Raw genomic sequence first — 14690 nt, forward strand, 5'->3', positions numbered from 1 at the left:
CTAACTCGATTTTTTTTTTGGAAAATGAAGATAGGCCACTTTCAATATAGACAGCCCATATATATTTTTCTATTATTTGATAGTTTCGTTTTATTTTTTTTTTTTTTTTAATTTTATTTAATCGTTCGTTAATAATTTCGTCGATAAAATATTGATTTATCTAATAATTTCATACTATTCATGTTTATTTTGTTAGGAAATTAATTGCTCATTCTACTTCCCTCCCCTACTCACCCCTCAAAGTAAATTCATCAAACACGTGTATTTGCTATAGAGGGTGAATGGAAATGGCAAAATTAGTGTAACTAATAATAAGAATATTATGCAATGTTCCAAAAAAATTCAAAATGTTTAAAATCAAAGCCTTGAACATACGCAACAAAAAATAAACATAAATCCTTTCGTGTCCTGCTCTGCTTTTATTGTTTATCTCTCTCTCTCTCTCTCTCTCTCTCTCTTTCTCTCTCTCTCTCTCTCTCTCTCTCTCTCTTGTTTTTTCTGTTTAACTTTGTTTCTTTTATTTATTATTATAATCAATCACGTTTATTAAAAAAAGCTTTTTATTATCATATCTTTCTTTCTCTTTCTCAATATCTATCGTATCATGTACATTTAACTCACACACATATTACATCAAATGCATTCGCATAAATATATAATTATATACATATATATATATATATATATATATATATAAATACTTGTATACATATTGACATAACTTACATGTGTATATCGTATGATTAAAAAATGGCTCTCTAACCGAATTGCAAAATGGCACAGCAAGCAAAAGCAAAAGCAGAAGCAGCACGCACGTACAGCAAACCAAAAACCATACATACATACATACATACATATGGTACACACATATGCTCTCACGCTCTTTCACAATCGCATAATATATCTCTCACCACATATACACACATATTAAAAAACAAACGTTATCTAACGTATTTCCTCAAACGTGTCGGCGTTTCACACACGCGTGGCTCTTCTCCTCCTTCTCATTTGAAAAAGCTGGGAAGAAAAGTGGTGGTTTTGGCAAAAAAAAAAATAAAAAATAAAAAAAACAAAAAAAACAAACAAAAATGTTCTAACTCCTTGTTTTTTTTTCTTTTTTTTTTTTTTTCATTTTCTCTATTGCGGTAGTGGTAATCTAACTGGTGGTGCTATGTGTGTACAAATTAAAAAAAAATAAAATTAATAAGGAAAATAATTTTTTACTGGTGTTAAGAGGAGTGGGTGGGGTTGTTGGGGGTGTTCGTTGTTGTAATAGGTGCGCGTAATTATTTTACATAATTTTTCTTTTTAATTGTTTTTTATTTTTTTATTTCATTTTATTTCATTTTTTCTTGTAAATTACGAATGAGAGGAAACGGGGTTGTTTCTGTGGGACAGAAAACAGAATGAGAAAGAGAGAATGTGTATGAATACGTGTGTGTATGTGTATGTATATACGTGTAAAAGCTTTGCACACGCATGGGGTTAGGGATTTAGAACGCATAAAAAAAAGAACAAAAATAAAAAAAAAAAAAGAAAAGAAAGGAAAAAAAAATATGTAAAAGTTTTCCTGGTATAGCGAAAAAGAATCGTAGCGTGAACGCGAGAGAACTTTCGAGTAACGAGGCAAAAGTAATGAAAAAAATAAAAAAATATAAAAAAATACAGTAAAAAAAGAAAAGATTAAATTCATGAGAAAAATATAGATCAAATAATTAAAACGAATATGTACGTGTACATTTACTTACATACATATATATATATGTAATATACTGAAAGGGAAAACGCGAGTAATAGTGATTAAAATAATTAGGGGGTGGGTAGGGGTTGTTTAGAAAAAAAAATAAAATAGAAAAACAGAAAAGTAGAATTACATAGGAAAGAAGTAGAAATTAAATATTGAGATAGATTAAAAAATTAATATAATTATTAACAAACAAATTAGAAGGGAAAAGGGAAGGGATGAGAGAAAGAAAGAGAGAGAGAGTGAGAGAGAGAATGAGAGAGAGAGAGAGAGTGAGAAAAAAAACGAGCCGCCATCGCGACAGATTTTGATAATTCGAGAATAGTGTAACCAACTGAATCGTGTTGTTTAAATTAAATTTAAAAAAAAGAAAAGAAAAGAAAAGATTAACAAACAAACAAAAAAATATCGTGCGATTAATAAAAAAAGAAAAGAAAAGAAAGAAATAACAAAAAAGAGAGAGAGAGAGAGAGAGAGAGAAAGAGATAGAAAACAAAATTTCGCGAACCTAATCTAAAAATATAAACGATATTAAAACCCTCCAACAAAAAAATCCCTAGATTTGAGTTAGAAATTGAGAATTGATAAAGAAAATAAATAAATAAAAAAAAAAGAAAAATAAAAAAAGAGAAAGAGAGAGAGAGAGAGAGAGAGAGAGAGAGAGAGAGAAAGAGAGAAAATATAATAATAATAAGAATAAATAAAATAGAAAAAAAAAGAATGAAAAAGGGCGGCTCGGTTTTAGGTCGCGTCAAGTGAAGGGGGGTTTAGGCGGAAACAGTTTGAAAGTGACTTGTCTTGTGTTGATGTTGCAGGTTCAAAAGCCTGGCACATGCGGCTGACCTTTGACCGGGTGCCAGGCGGCTGCAACCTTCACAGGTGCAAGCTGTGCGGCAAGGTCGTGACGCACATCAGGAACCACTACCACGTCCACTTCCCCGGCAGGTTTGAGTGTCCTCTCTGTCGTGCCACGTACACACGTAGCGATAACCTGCGCACGCACTTTAAATTCAAACATCCCGAGGCAAGAAAGATCGATCTTAACGATTTCATGGCCAACTCGTTGACGCTATCTGCAACGAGTAACGACACCATGAACACTCTATCCTAAAAGCGCGAGAATATTTCTATTATACATCTCTTTTACATGTATATATGTATATCTATAAATATATATATATATATATACGTGTATACAGCTACTTGTGTGTTTTTCTACAAACACACACAATTACATATACACACACACGTACGGATTTATTTACGCGCGAATCGATTTACATTGCATACATATATATATATATATATATATATATATACGTACGTACAAAACCTATGCATACATACAAAAACATACATACATACATACAACACACGCGTCAATACGTATATATATACATACATAGGATATGCATATACATATATATATATATATATATATATAATACATAAATTATATTTTACAATTCGTTTGCTACTACTTCCTCGTTAAAGAATAATATTATTAATAATAATAATAAGAACAATTGAAATAAGAAAAGGATACACAAATAAGATGATACGCGTGCGTGTGCGCGCACTTTTATTATGAGCGCGTGTTTAACAAAAAATTCGGCGAATTTTACGAAAAGCATATCTTCTCCTAAACGAAATTCGCGAGTGTTGTTCTATTTTAGGGGATATTATATACAAAGTATATATGTATAAATATGTATGTATGTATGTATGTATGCGTGCGGGTACGTGCGTGCGTGCTTATGTATATATATGTAAACATATATATATATATATATATACATATGTAAAACGTTTCGTTGATACGAAAAAGAACAGCTCGATTTATATACATATATATGTATAATACAATAATATATAGGGGATGCAGAAAGTTACGGCCATGGAGAAGAAACGACCACGCGTAGAGGCCATGTTTCTCTCTCTCGGCTTTTTGTTCTTTTTTTTTGGGGTTTTTTTTTGTCTTCTTTGTCGAACACCAAATCTTTTTTTGTAGGGTTCTCTCTATATATATATATATATATGCTTGAGCTTCCCTCACTTATGTGTGTGTATCTGTGCCGACCTTCTTTCGTGAGATGTGTAAAGAGCAAAAGGGAAGGTCGTAAAACTCTGATAATATATATCTATATATATATGATGGGGATGATTTTTATTAGATTTCTTTTTTCCTCGAATGAAAGAACTTTGCTTAAAACGAGGGATATGAAAATTATATTAAAGTTCAAGTTCGGTTCTTATTATTATTATTATTATTATTATTATTATTATTATTATTATTATTATTAATATTAATATTAATATTATTATATAATTATTATTAATGTTATTATAATTTTTATTATCATTATTATTATTATTATTAATATTATTATAATTATTATTATTATTATTATTATTATTATTATTATTATTATTATTATTATTATTGTAATTATTATTATAATTATCCTCTCGAATTGTTATCGTATTTCGTCGCCATTTTTTTCTATTTCATCAGATCAAATGAAATAAAAAAAAATAAAAATGGCGCCGATAAAACGATGACGTTTCGTTTTGGAGAGGGAAGCTTTTCTTGGTTTTAATTTTTGTTTATTTCTCCGAAAAAAAAGAACACCGAATAGAAAAATCAACGAGAGAGAAAATAAAAAAAATCATCGATCGCAAGCTGTTCGAATGGGGGGGGGGGTTGAGTGAGGAAGAAAGGGAGTATGGAAAAAGGGATGTTTTATGTCGAAACGAGAAATATTTGTCTTCTTTTCCCGTGAATTTCTTGATGAATTTGAATTCATGTCAATCCAGTCCATCCAATTCCATCTCCTTTTTATTTTGACCATACTCCACTTGTCCAATTTTTCTATTGCCACCAATTTGTGTCCACCCCTTTTCCTTTTCTTGACAATTCGTTCGTTTATTAGGTTAGTTCGTTTTGAAAAAAGCGCGGGAAAATCGAGTACGTGTTTAGTGTGAGGGCGCTGGTCGCTTTTTCTTAAACGTTAGTGGATAAGTCACGTGGGAAATAAAAAGGAGAAAATAAAAACGCGCGCTTTTTTTAAATACGAACGCTAGAAACGGACATTAATAATAATAATAATAATAATAATAACAATAATAATAACTATAATAATAATAATAATAATAATAGTATAAACTAATATATATATATGTATATGATTTTTTTCGTATTCGATACATGCGATCGTTTGTTGTGTTGTGTTATTGTTTGTTTCTTTTTTTCTATCACATTACGCACACACTCCTAACGCAAAGTGCAATTCGAAAGTGCAATTATATAAATGAAATTAAAAAGAAAAATTGTGAAAATTTAAATTAAATATAATTTTATCTATGAATAAGGATAGAATTCGAAATGGTGCTAATATTTACATTAAAAAAAAAAATAAATTATTGGTAGAATATTAATGGTTTAGAAAACACCTACGACATATTAAATTGAAGGGATGAGAGAAGGGGGTAGTGTGTTATTTTTCATGGTTCGTAGGAAACAATTTGAGAAAAAGAAAAAAAGAAGAAGAAGAATTGAATTAAATTTAATATTTGCGCTTAGGAGAGTAGAGAGGGGGTAGTGTGTGTTTTATTACGTTTTAATTCGAACAGCTTGCGCGATTAGGGTTCTCTATGCGATTATAATAAATCGTAATAAATAAATAAATAAAAAGTAAAAAATAATAAAAAAATAATAACAAACAAGATAAAGGAATGAACTAAGTGGTTTTTGTAGGAATGAAATGGACTCGGGGGATGATGATGATGATAAGAAAGAAAGAAAGAAAGAAAGAAAAAGGGGGATAACTTATCATAATTAAAGGGTGAGAAACATACGAGGAAAAACGTAGGGGTTGTAAGATAATGAAAGGGAATAATAAAGGGTCGCAATTATTAAGGACGAAAAAAAAAATAAAGAAAAAAAATTAAACTTTTACGGAATTACATTGTAAAATGGGAGCAAACGTGGTGCCAATTTCCTCCCTTTAAGTAGTTGTTTTTTTCTTTTTTTTTATTGGAATTATTTTTTGCTGCCGACCAGCAATTATCGAATATTTTTGTTCGATTTGCTGGCAGCAAGAAATATGCGAGACAAGATAATATGTAGAAGAAAAAAGATAAAGATAAAGAAGAAGAGAAAGAAAGAAAGAAAGAAAGAAAAGAACTGAAAAGAAAAGAAAAGAATGAGATGAAGGAAAGAAATAAAAATAAAAAAATAAAAAATAAAAATAAAACCCATATGAAACAATTAATGAAAAGAAAAAAGAAAATGCAATGCAAAGTAAAGCAAAGCAAAGTAAAGGAAAGTAAAGGAAAGAAAATTGATTAATTAATTAATTAAATGATTAATAATTTTAATAATCGATCTATTGATTAATTAATTAATTGATTGATTGATTGATTGATTGATTGATTGATTGATTGATTGATTGATTGATTGATTGATTGAAATATAATAATAATAATTAATGTCGATGACGCGGTGTAAATAAATTTTACACGTTAAAATGATAAAAAAATAGTAATTCATCATTCGATAAATAACGCAGGGTGATTAATCGCATATTAGTTGTTGAAAGAAGAAATTTTATAGTTGGATTTCATATTAGATAACTGTAAATTGTTATTATTTTGCGAAAGGAAGTGCGCGCGCGTGCACACGTGCATTCGCGTTCGCAAGGGTTACAAAAGAAACCGAGAGAAAGGGGTGGTATGAGTGCGTGTGCGTGTACACGTGTGTTTGTGCTGCTTGCATTCAAGCATTATTCAAGTTCAACATTCAAGCATAATTTCCTTAGTTTAAAACAATAAGAGAAAAAAGTCAGAATTATTTTTTGTGTTGTGGTATACCACAGTGTTACGAATTTTACGAAAAAAATTGACAAAGTTTAAACGAAGTATAAAAAAAAATACGTAATTAATATTTACTTAGTTAATTTTATTTTTAAAGACAAGAACATTTTTAAGACATTTTAATGGCAGAAGCATTTCTGTATGCTTCCTTTTTTTTATTTATTAGATCAATCATTTTGTTTCTTGATTTTTAACTGATTTTCAATATTCATAGATTTTTAGAGATACATAAGACCCCGTTTAACATTGTTTCAATGTTTCATTAGTCAGGTTTTTTTTTCTCCTTTTTTTTTTAAATGTTTATTTCCTTGGACTGTAAAAAAAGGAAAGCACTTGAAACACGTTTTATATAATACGTACACGTGCATTATAAATATATAAATAAATATATATAAATATATACATATGTACGTATGTATAACATGAATTTAAGATTAAAAAAAAATTATATATATATAATACGGTATATACACACAACGAAAAAATTTCTGTCCTATTAATCGTTTGTAAAAAAAAAAATAGAAAAAAAAAACTCATTTTTGATAAAATCTAATTTAATGCGCGAAAAAAAAATAAACTTTTTAAAATGCGCCGTCGCCGCCGCCACCGCCGCCTCCTTCTTTTGCATCTTCTCTAATATGAACTTTGACTATAAAAATAATAAAAAAAAAAAAAAGAAAAAAAAACAAAGTCGCGTTATAATTTTTCTAAATAGAAAATAACAAAAACCAAATATAGGAAAAAATATTAACGAAAGAAACAACAAATAATTCAAACGATGTATAGGAATGAATGAATGAAAGAAAAAGAAAACGAAAATGAAAATGAAAATGAAAAGAAAGAAGAAGAAAAAAAATAAGTAGAGGGGGTAGGAGGTAGATTGCAGGGGTTGTAGAAAGGGTTGGTTATGTGAGTGAGGATGAAGATGGGAGGGGGAAGATGGATAGAAAGAAAGAAACAACTGAGTAACACTATTATTATTAATAATAATAATCCGCTAAGTCGCGACGGGGATTGTGTATAATAAATAAATAAATAATTAATTAATTAAATAAATCAATAAAAATATTTGCGAAATATAGAATATTATTAGTGGAAGAAGATCGCGAAGTGATGACATTCCACGATTCGGGACTTAAGAGAGAAAGAGAGAGAGAGAGAGAAAGAAAGAGAGAAAGTAAGAAAGAAAGTGTGAGAGAGAGAGAGAGAGAGAGAAAGTTGCGCACAGGCAAAAGATTAGAAGAAGAAAAAAAAGAACCTATGAAACAGAAGAATTTATTAATTAATCGGAATGATTTTACATAGTTTATCTATATTTTATATTTTATAATAATAATAATCTACCGTTTATAGTCTTATACCATTGGTTGAAAATATAGTTTATGTTTTAAAATGGGGGACATGGAAAGATAATAAAAAAAATACAACTAAATAACACATATACACATACCTTAAACACAGATTATTACCACAAACACACACACACATACACACATATTAAGATTATTTACACGAAAATAATGCATATTAAACACATAGAAATGATTTTTATTTTAATTTAATTTAATTTTATTTTATTATTTTCTTTTTTGTTTTCTTTATGGTGGTTAAATAATATACATAAATAGTTTACGACAATTGTTGTTGCACATTTAATTCATAGATTTTATTAATTAAAAACCGGTTGGGGGTGCAATATCAGTCTCTGCTCTTTTTATTTTATTATTATTATTATTATTATTATTATTATTATTAATATTATTATTATTATTATTATTTGTTCTTTTGTTTGTTCGTTTTTTATTATTATTATTATTAATATTTTATTAAAGATAGAAATTTTATTATATATATTAATTTTATATATATATATATATATAAAATAAATATAAACTAACAGAAAACGTATAGAAATAAATAAATAAACACACATACACATATACGTGCCCATGCAAATAAAATATACAATTTGTACGTGTACATGCATACACACATGCATGCACGATATATTTTAACATTTAGTACACGTATATACAAACATATACACACATTCATTACATGCATTACAATCCAAAGTTTAATTAGAAAGAATAAAAGGGTTTGTTGTTGTACTTTCTGGAATTTGTTAATCGGAATGAATGACAGATTAAACAATCACAGAGTGTACACCGAATGCCAAGCAAGCAAGCAAGCAAAAAGTAAGCCAGCGTATACGTGGAATATGCAAACACACCAAAGTACAGGATAATTACAATACGTGCATAACTAAGCACATACCAATGCATACACATACACATAAAACACATACATCGACAGACAGACAAACAGACAGACAGATAGATACTAAATGTTATACAAATTACACGCAAAACAACGTTGAATTCGTTAATTATATACAAAGAGCCAAAATATTGGTGATATTAATCATATTATACTTGTCTCTTTTATTTTTTTGTTAATTTTAATTTTCCTTTTTTTATCTTGCATTAAAAGAAAAAAGAAAAAAACGATGAAATTACCGGTCACTTTGCATAGTTAAAAACTTTTTATCGTGATCATACCAGTATCACGCATACTATTATAATATTATTTAATAATGATAATATCATTGATAAACGATAACAATAACTTTAATAATAATTATAATAATATTAATAATAATTAATTCATATATATGTATATATATAATATATATATTATATATTATATATTATATATTATATATATATGTATAGTTATAATATATAAATATATACATAAATATACATATAATATAACCAGAAAATATTAATATATATTTCAAGAAGAAGATTTTAACAAAATAATAAAAATACATTATTATTATTATTATATTAATATATTGGATAATTTATTTTATTTTTGTTTTATCGTTTTATGATTTTATATATGTGTTATTCAATGTTTATATAACAAATAATCATTAATTAATTACCGCAATGCAGCACAGAAAACAATATACCTATATCCATCTATCTATCTATCTATCTACCTTGTTCTTATCTTATCTTATCTATCAAACTAACTATATCTATATACAATATATATATATATATATATTTAATTGTTTCGTAACGTCATGCTTTAAACACGAGTTATTATAATATCGTTCCATATACCAACACATGCTCGTCATTTTGCATGTTAAATACGAACCTTAAATTGGAGATCGTATTATGAATCCTTTGCATGGGACGAAAGGATTAAATATATTTATATATACATTTAATAATTATTGTATTATTATTATTATTATTATAAACAAAAATGCGTTATACAGTGAGATTTATTTATTTTCTTCTCTCTCTTCATTGTTTTTCTTCTTTCTTCTTCTTCTTCTTCTTCTGCTTTTTCTTCTTCTCCTTCTTTTCCTTTCTTACCTTCTTCTTATTATTTTTGTTTTTGTTTTTTTTATTTTTTTTTTTTAAGGGCATATAGGGTAAAAAAAATAAAAAAGTTAACACACACACACCTCCACCCACACCTATGCATACACAGATCCATTAAACGGATATACACATGACACACGCACGCACATGTTTAATCGAGATTATTAGTGCACGCGCACACGTTAAACACACACATGGACAAAGTAATATACATATATATATATATACATATGTGTAAATAAAAAAGAAAAAAAGGCTAACACGTGCAGAGACAAAGAAAATGCCTAAATAAAAGTTAAATATAATTCTCTGTATAATTCTACGAATAATTACATGTAATTTGTGTATATGTGTATACATATGTATATATTTATATATATTCAAATAAATGATATATATTTATTTAAGTATATATATACAAATATGCACAGATTTATGTGTAAGTTGTTTTAATATATTTGCGTTACCTTTTGAAGTTTCATAATTATTTTCTTCTATTTACATTCACATATAATATTAACAGAGATAAGTACACATACACATAAAAAATAAATACACACATATACATACATTCACGTACACCCAGGAAGAATTTATACATACATATATATAAACGTATTTTTATTTAATTTTATTTTGCTTTTTTGCCGATACATCTGAAAAGAAAAATAGTGGGGGGTTTTGTTAGGTGGTGGGGAGAGTCAGACAGGAGTGGGGAAGAGAAATTTTTTGGGTGGGGGATAATCTGAACGTACTCGCATTTTGCTTTTTACCAAATAGTACATAATTCATACACATATGTGAGAGAATACTTGACCGGGAGTGTTTTTTCTACAGTGTTTTTTGAATGATTTCAATAATTGTGAAAGAAAGAAACAAAGAAAAAGGGAAAGAAAGAAAGAAAGAAAGAAAGAAAATAGAAATATCGTCGAATGTATTGATGAAAGAATGTAAAAGAAAAGTTGTATGGATAAAATCATTTAATTATGTGTACGCGTAAAACGTGTATGCTGTGTATGTATCTCTACGTATGTTTTCTTGTGTGTATGAGAAACAGAGAGAGAGAGAGAGAGAGAGAGAGAGAGAGAAAGAGAATTCTAAAGAAAATAGGGGGAAAAAAATAAAAAAAATAAAAAAAGATATACGATAATTATATTTCTCTATACTTTTCGTATGCTTCGAAAGTGCCAGAATTAATAACGAGCATTATTAAATATTGTCCCTGCGATCAATCCCTTTATTTAAATAAAAATAAACAAGAAAAGTAATAAAAGCAAGTAAACAAGAAAGAAAGAAAGAAAGAAGTAAATTTTCTACGAAGTGAGATTAAAAAAAAAAAAAAAACAATTAGGTTGTATCTATATGTATATATATAAAAATATACATAAAATAATCAATTTGTTAAATGAATAAAATTCAAATCATAATTATCATTATTATTAATGTTTAAACCAACAACCTCGACGGATCGATTTAGGGTCCCGGACGTTGATTATTAAATAATAATAATTATTCAATAAAAAAATTGTCCGTTTTGTTATAACATTTAAAACAACAAGAAAATTAATAATTATATCTTAGATTTTTGTATTAAATAATTAACCAAAATTTTATTCCTCGTAGTTTTTTTCTATTTTTTTCTTTTTTTTTTATACATCGTCGTATAAATTGCATCTACGAAGAATGTACAATTAGGTACATTTGTTTATATTCGTCAAAATTTATATGAATTAATTTTATTGAACGATTAGATATCAAAAGTCATTTGATAAAAATGAAAAAAAAAACAATGTATAATATTTATATAACGTATATATATATACTCACATTTAGGTAGAATTATCTCAATTAGAAAAAGAAGAAGAAGAAAGAATAAAAAAAAAACATTGAAATTTCATGAAATATATATATTTTCTTTTAATAATTTAAATTTTCTCACACACACACACGTAATTCAGGAGGTGTGGTTGGGAGGGGGGTGTGAATTTGTATTTTCTTTAATTAAAAAGTAAATAAGTGTGTATGTTGTTCGTTCACGTTGCATTTGATTTTACTCAATGAATTGATTTACTATTTTACACAGAGGACATAGAAACACTCACACAGACGTACATATATATATATATAGAAGACATATATGTATATATATATAAACAAAAACACGCGTACCGAGAAATTTTATTAAAAGTATACCTAATGTAGATCTGTGGTAGTAAAAGAACGAAAGGGTGAGGGTGGGGTAGAGGGGGTGTAGGAAGAGGGTTGCACTTTAACAAAGGATAAAAGGTAGATGAATTTTCATCCGTGCTATCTCGTACAAGTTATCTCGGTTAACTACCCTTTTATAACTGTGGGTTTACTGCACTTAATTACGAAACATTTATGGCAGCCAAGGAAGGGTTTGTCCAAATTTTGACGTTTATAGTTTTTAACTTTTTTATATATAAGCCCGAAGCTACTGAGAACAAAAATTTCACTTTTCTTTTAGAAAGAATTAAAGAAAGAAAGAAAGAAAGAAAGATGCTAAGATAGGAATAATAGAAGGAAAGTAGATATGCAAAGGTTAATTAATTATTTTCAAGAGTTATATAATTAAAAAATACTTTTCTTTATTTACATTTAATTAAATTAAACAATTTATATTGTTCAATTTGATCACTTTTCTTATAAGAATAAAAGATTAAATTTGTTGAACATTTGTAAATGAAAATATTAAAATGTTTATTTCAGAATTGATGTATTGAAAGGGTTGAAAGAGTTTTGCAACTTTAATCGCATGTTAAAAAAGAAATAAAAAGGAAAAGAAACAAGTATTTCCAAAAAATTAAGTCCCTAAATATTATCGAATAAACGAAACGAAATAAAATAAAACCAAACCGAACAAAGTAGAAAAAGAATAAAAAGAAAGAGAAACAATTGTGAGTAGTAAATGTCTGATACGAAGGAGACGCAATGATGATGACGATGATGATGATAATGATGACGATGATAGATTCGATTATGCGTTTTAATGCGTTTACGTTAGTAACGCGTGTTTCATAGAATTTCTCGTTTAATAGGATTCGATACAATATATATATATATATACACACACATATATATATATATATCGTGAAACCGTTTATTCTCAATACCGATCGTCAATTACAATCAATAATCTATCAATTTAATGGAGAAATTTGCATTTAAATGGTTCGATCCGTATACCACCCACACACACACACACACACACACACACATAAAGTAACTGTTTATGTTATCCTACATCTACATCTACATCTACATCTATATATATATATACTTCTGTGTATCTCTGTGTGTGTATTTCTATGTATCTGAGTTTACGTTAAATGGTTTTGAAGATTCGAATTCTCTTCATCGTTTTACTTGCTGTATCGTATGTCGTAAACTAGACACAAGATAAAAAAAAAAGATAAAAAAAAAAACAAAAAGATAAAAGAAGAAAGAAAGAAAGAGAGAAAGTATAGATGAAGAAATTTGCTTTCACGTATTTCTATTTTCTCATCCGTATTCCGTTATTATGAAGTTAGCTTACGAAGGGATAAACAGAGGAAGAGTAGGATAGGAGTTGGGGTAGGGTAGGGGTTGGTTGGGGTAAGAGTGAAGGGTGGGAAATGAAAACGATCCTTTGAAGTGGGATAAAGTGCTTTTAAAAAGATAGAAAAAGAGAGCAGTTTAATCGCGGCTCAATTTATCCTATACGACAAAGAGACTACGTTATTCGCGATAACGTTTACTCGTGAGATCGGTTACTATATTATCATCATCTATATATATATATAGTTAAACGTTACTTGAACGTATATCGGTTTAAGATTAAAGTCCACAAATATTGTTTCTTCATTGTATTTTTGTTTGTTTATTTGTTTGTTTGTTTGTATTAATATTATTATTAAGATTATTATTAATATTATTTGAATTATTATGTTTGTAACAATGGATATTATATTAAAAAAAAAAAGATGAAAAATATATATATATATATATATACATATAAATTTTGTTCAAACTATAAAAGTCAACGGAGAACAACGTACACAACTTTTGACAAATTTTGACAAATATTGTCTCCCAACAAACAAAAAATTAATATTTTTCAATTAAAAAATTATTTATCAATAATCCGATGTTACTATTTGCGAAATATATATATATATTCGTGATAGTGATATTGAAATATAATATATTTCTCAAAAAAAAAAAGAAAAAAGAAATGCATCGCGTGATTTAAATTCAATTCAAATTTATCTTACTTCAAATATTGCTTGTTAAACGCGACAAGATTATATATTTTCTCGTTTACTCATTTTAAAATCGGCAAATATTATATGCCAGGTAAAACCGTGTTTCTATTCGGTTGTCGGTTGCGGAAAAATAAAAATAAATAAAGAAAAGGGATACACATTCCTTTATGTTATTTATAGGAAGAATAAAAGCAGACGTGTACGATATACATACACTTACGTATACATACATATATAGATATACACACACTTTTTTTCAATTTTCTCTCCGTTAAACACCCCACCCAAACATCAAGTTACCTCCACCCCTATCCCAACCCCCCCCCACCTCAGACCAGACCACCACCCTAACTCCAGACTTGCATCGATGCGTTGCAGTTCCGTCAGACGAGCTTTTCA

General features: G+C 27.8%; 1 long non-coding RNA gene across 2 annotated transcripts in view; it reads left to right on the forward strand.

Annotated features, from left to right (window-relative positions):
- The window catches only part of LOC149031542 (uncharacterized), a 59001-nt gene that overhangs the window by 35221 nt on the left and 9090 nt on the right, over positions 1 to 14690 (forward strand). The window contains exon 3 of one of the 2 annotated variants that reach the window (XR_016177653.1): positions 2560 to 2572. The exons of the other annotated variant lie outside the window; for it this stretch is intronic. This is a non-coding gene — a long non-coding RNA (uncharacterized LOC149031542). Of the gene's footprint in view, positions 1 to 2559; positions 2573 to 14690 lie in introns of those variants that run through there. 2 annotated transcript variants of the gene reach the window in all.

This window comes from Polistes dominula, unplaced genomic scaffold (assembly GCF_049000335.1).
Source record: "Polistes dominula isolate Pdom_NZ unplaced genomic scaffold, Pdom_raw_medaka contig_17, whole genome shotgun sequence".
NCBI classification, from domain to species: Eukaryota; Metazoa; Arthropoda; class Insecta; order Hymenoptera; family Vespidae; genus Polistes; species Polistes dominula.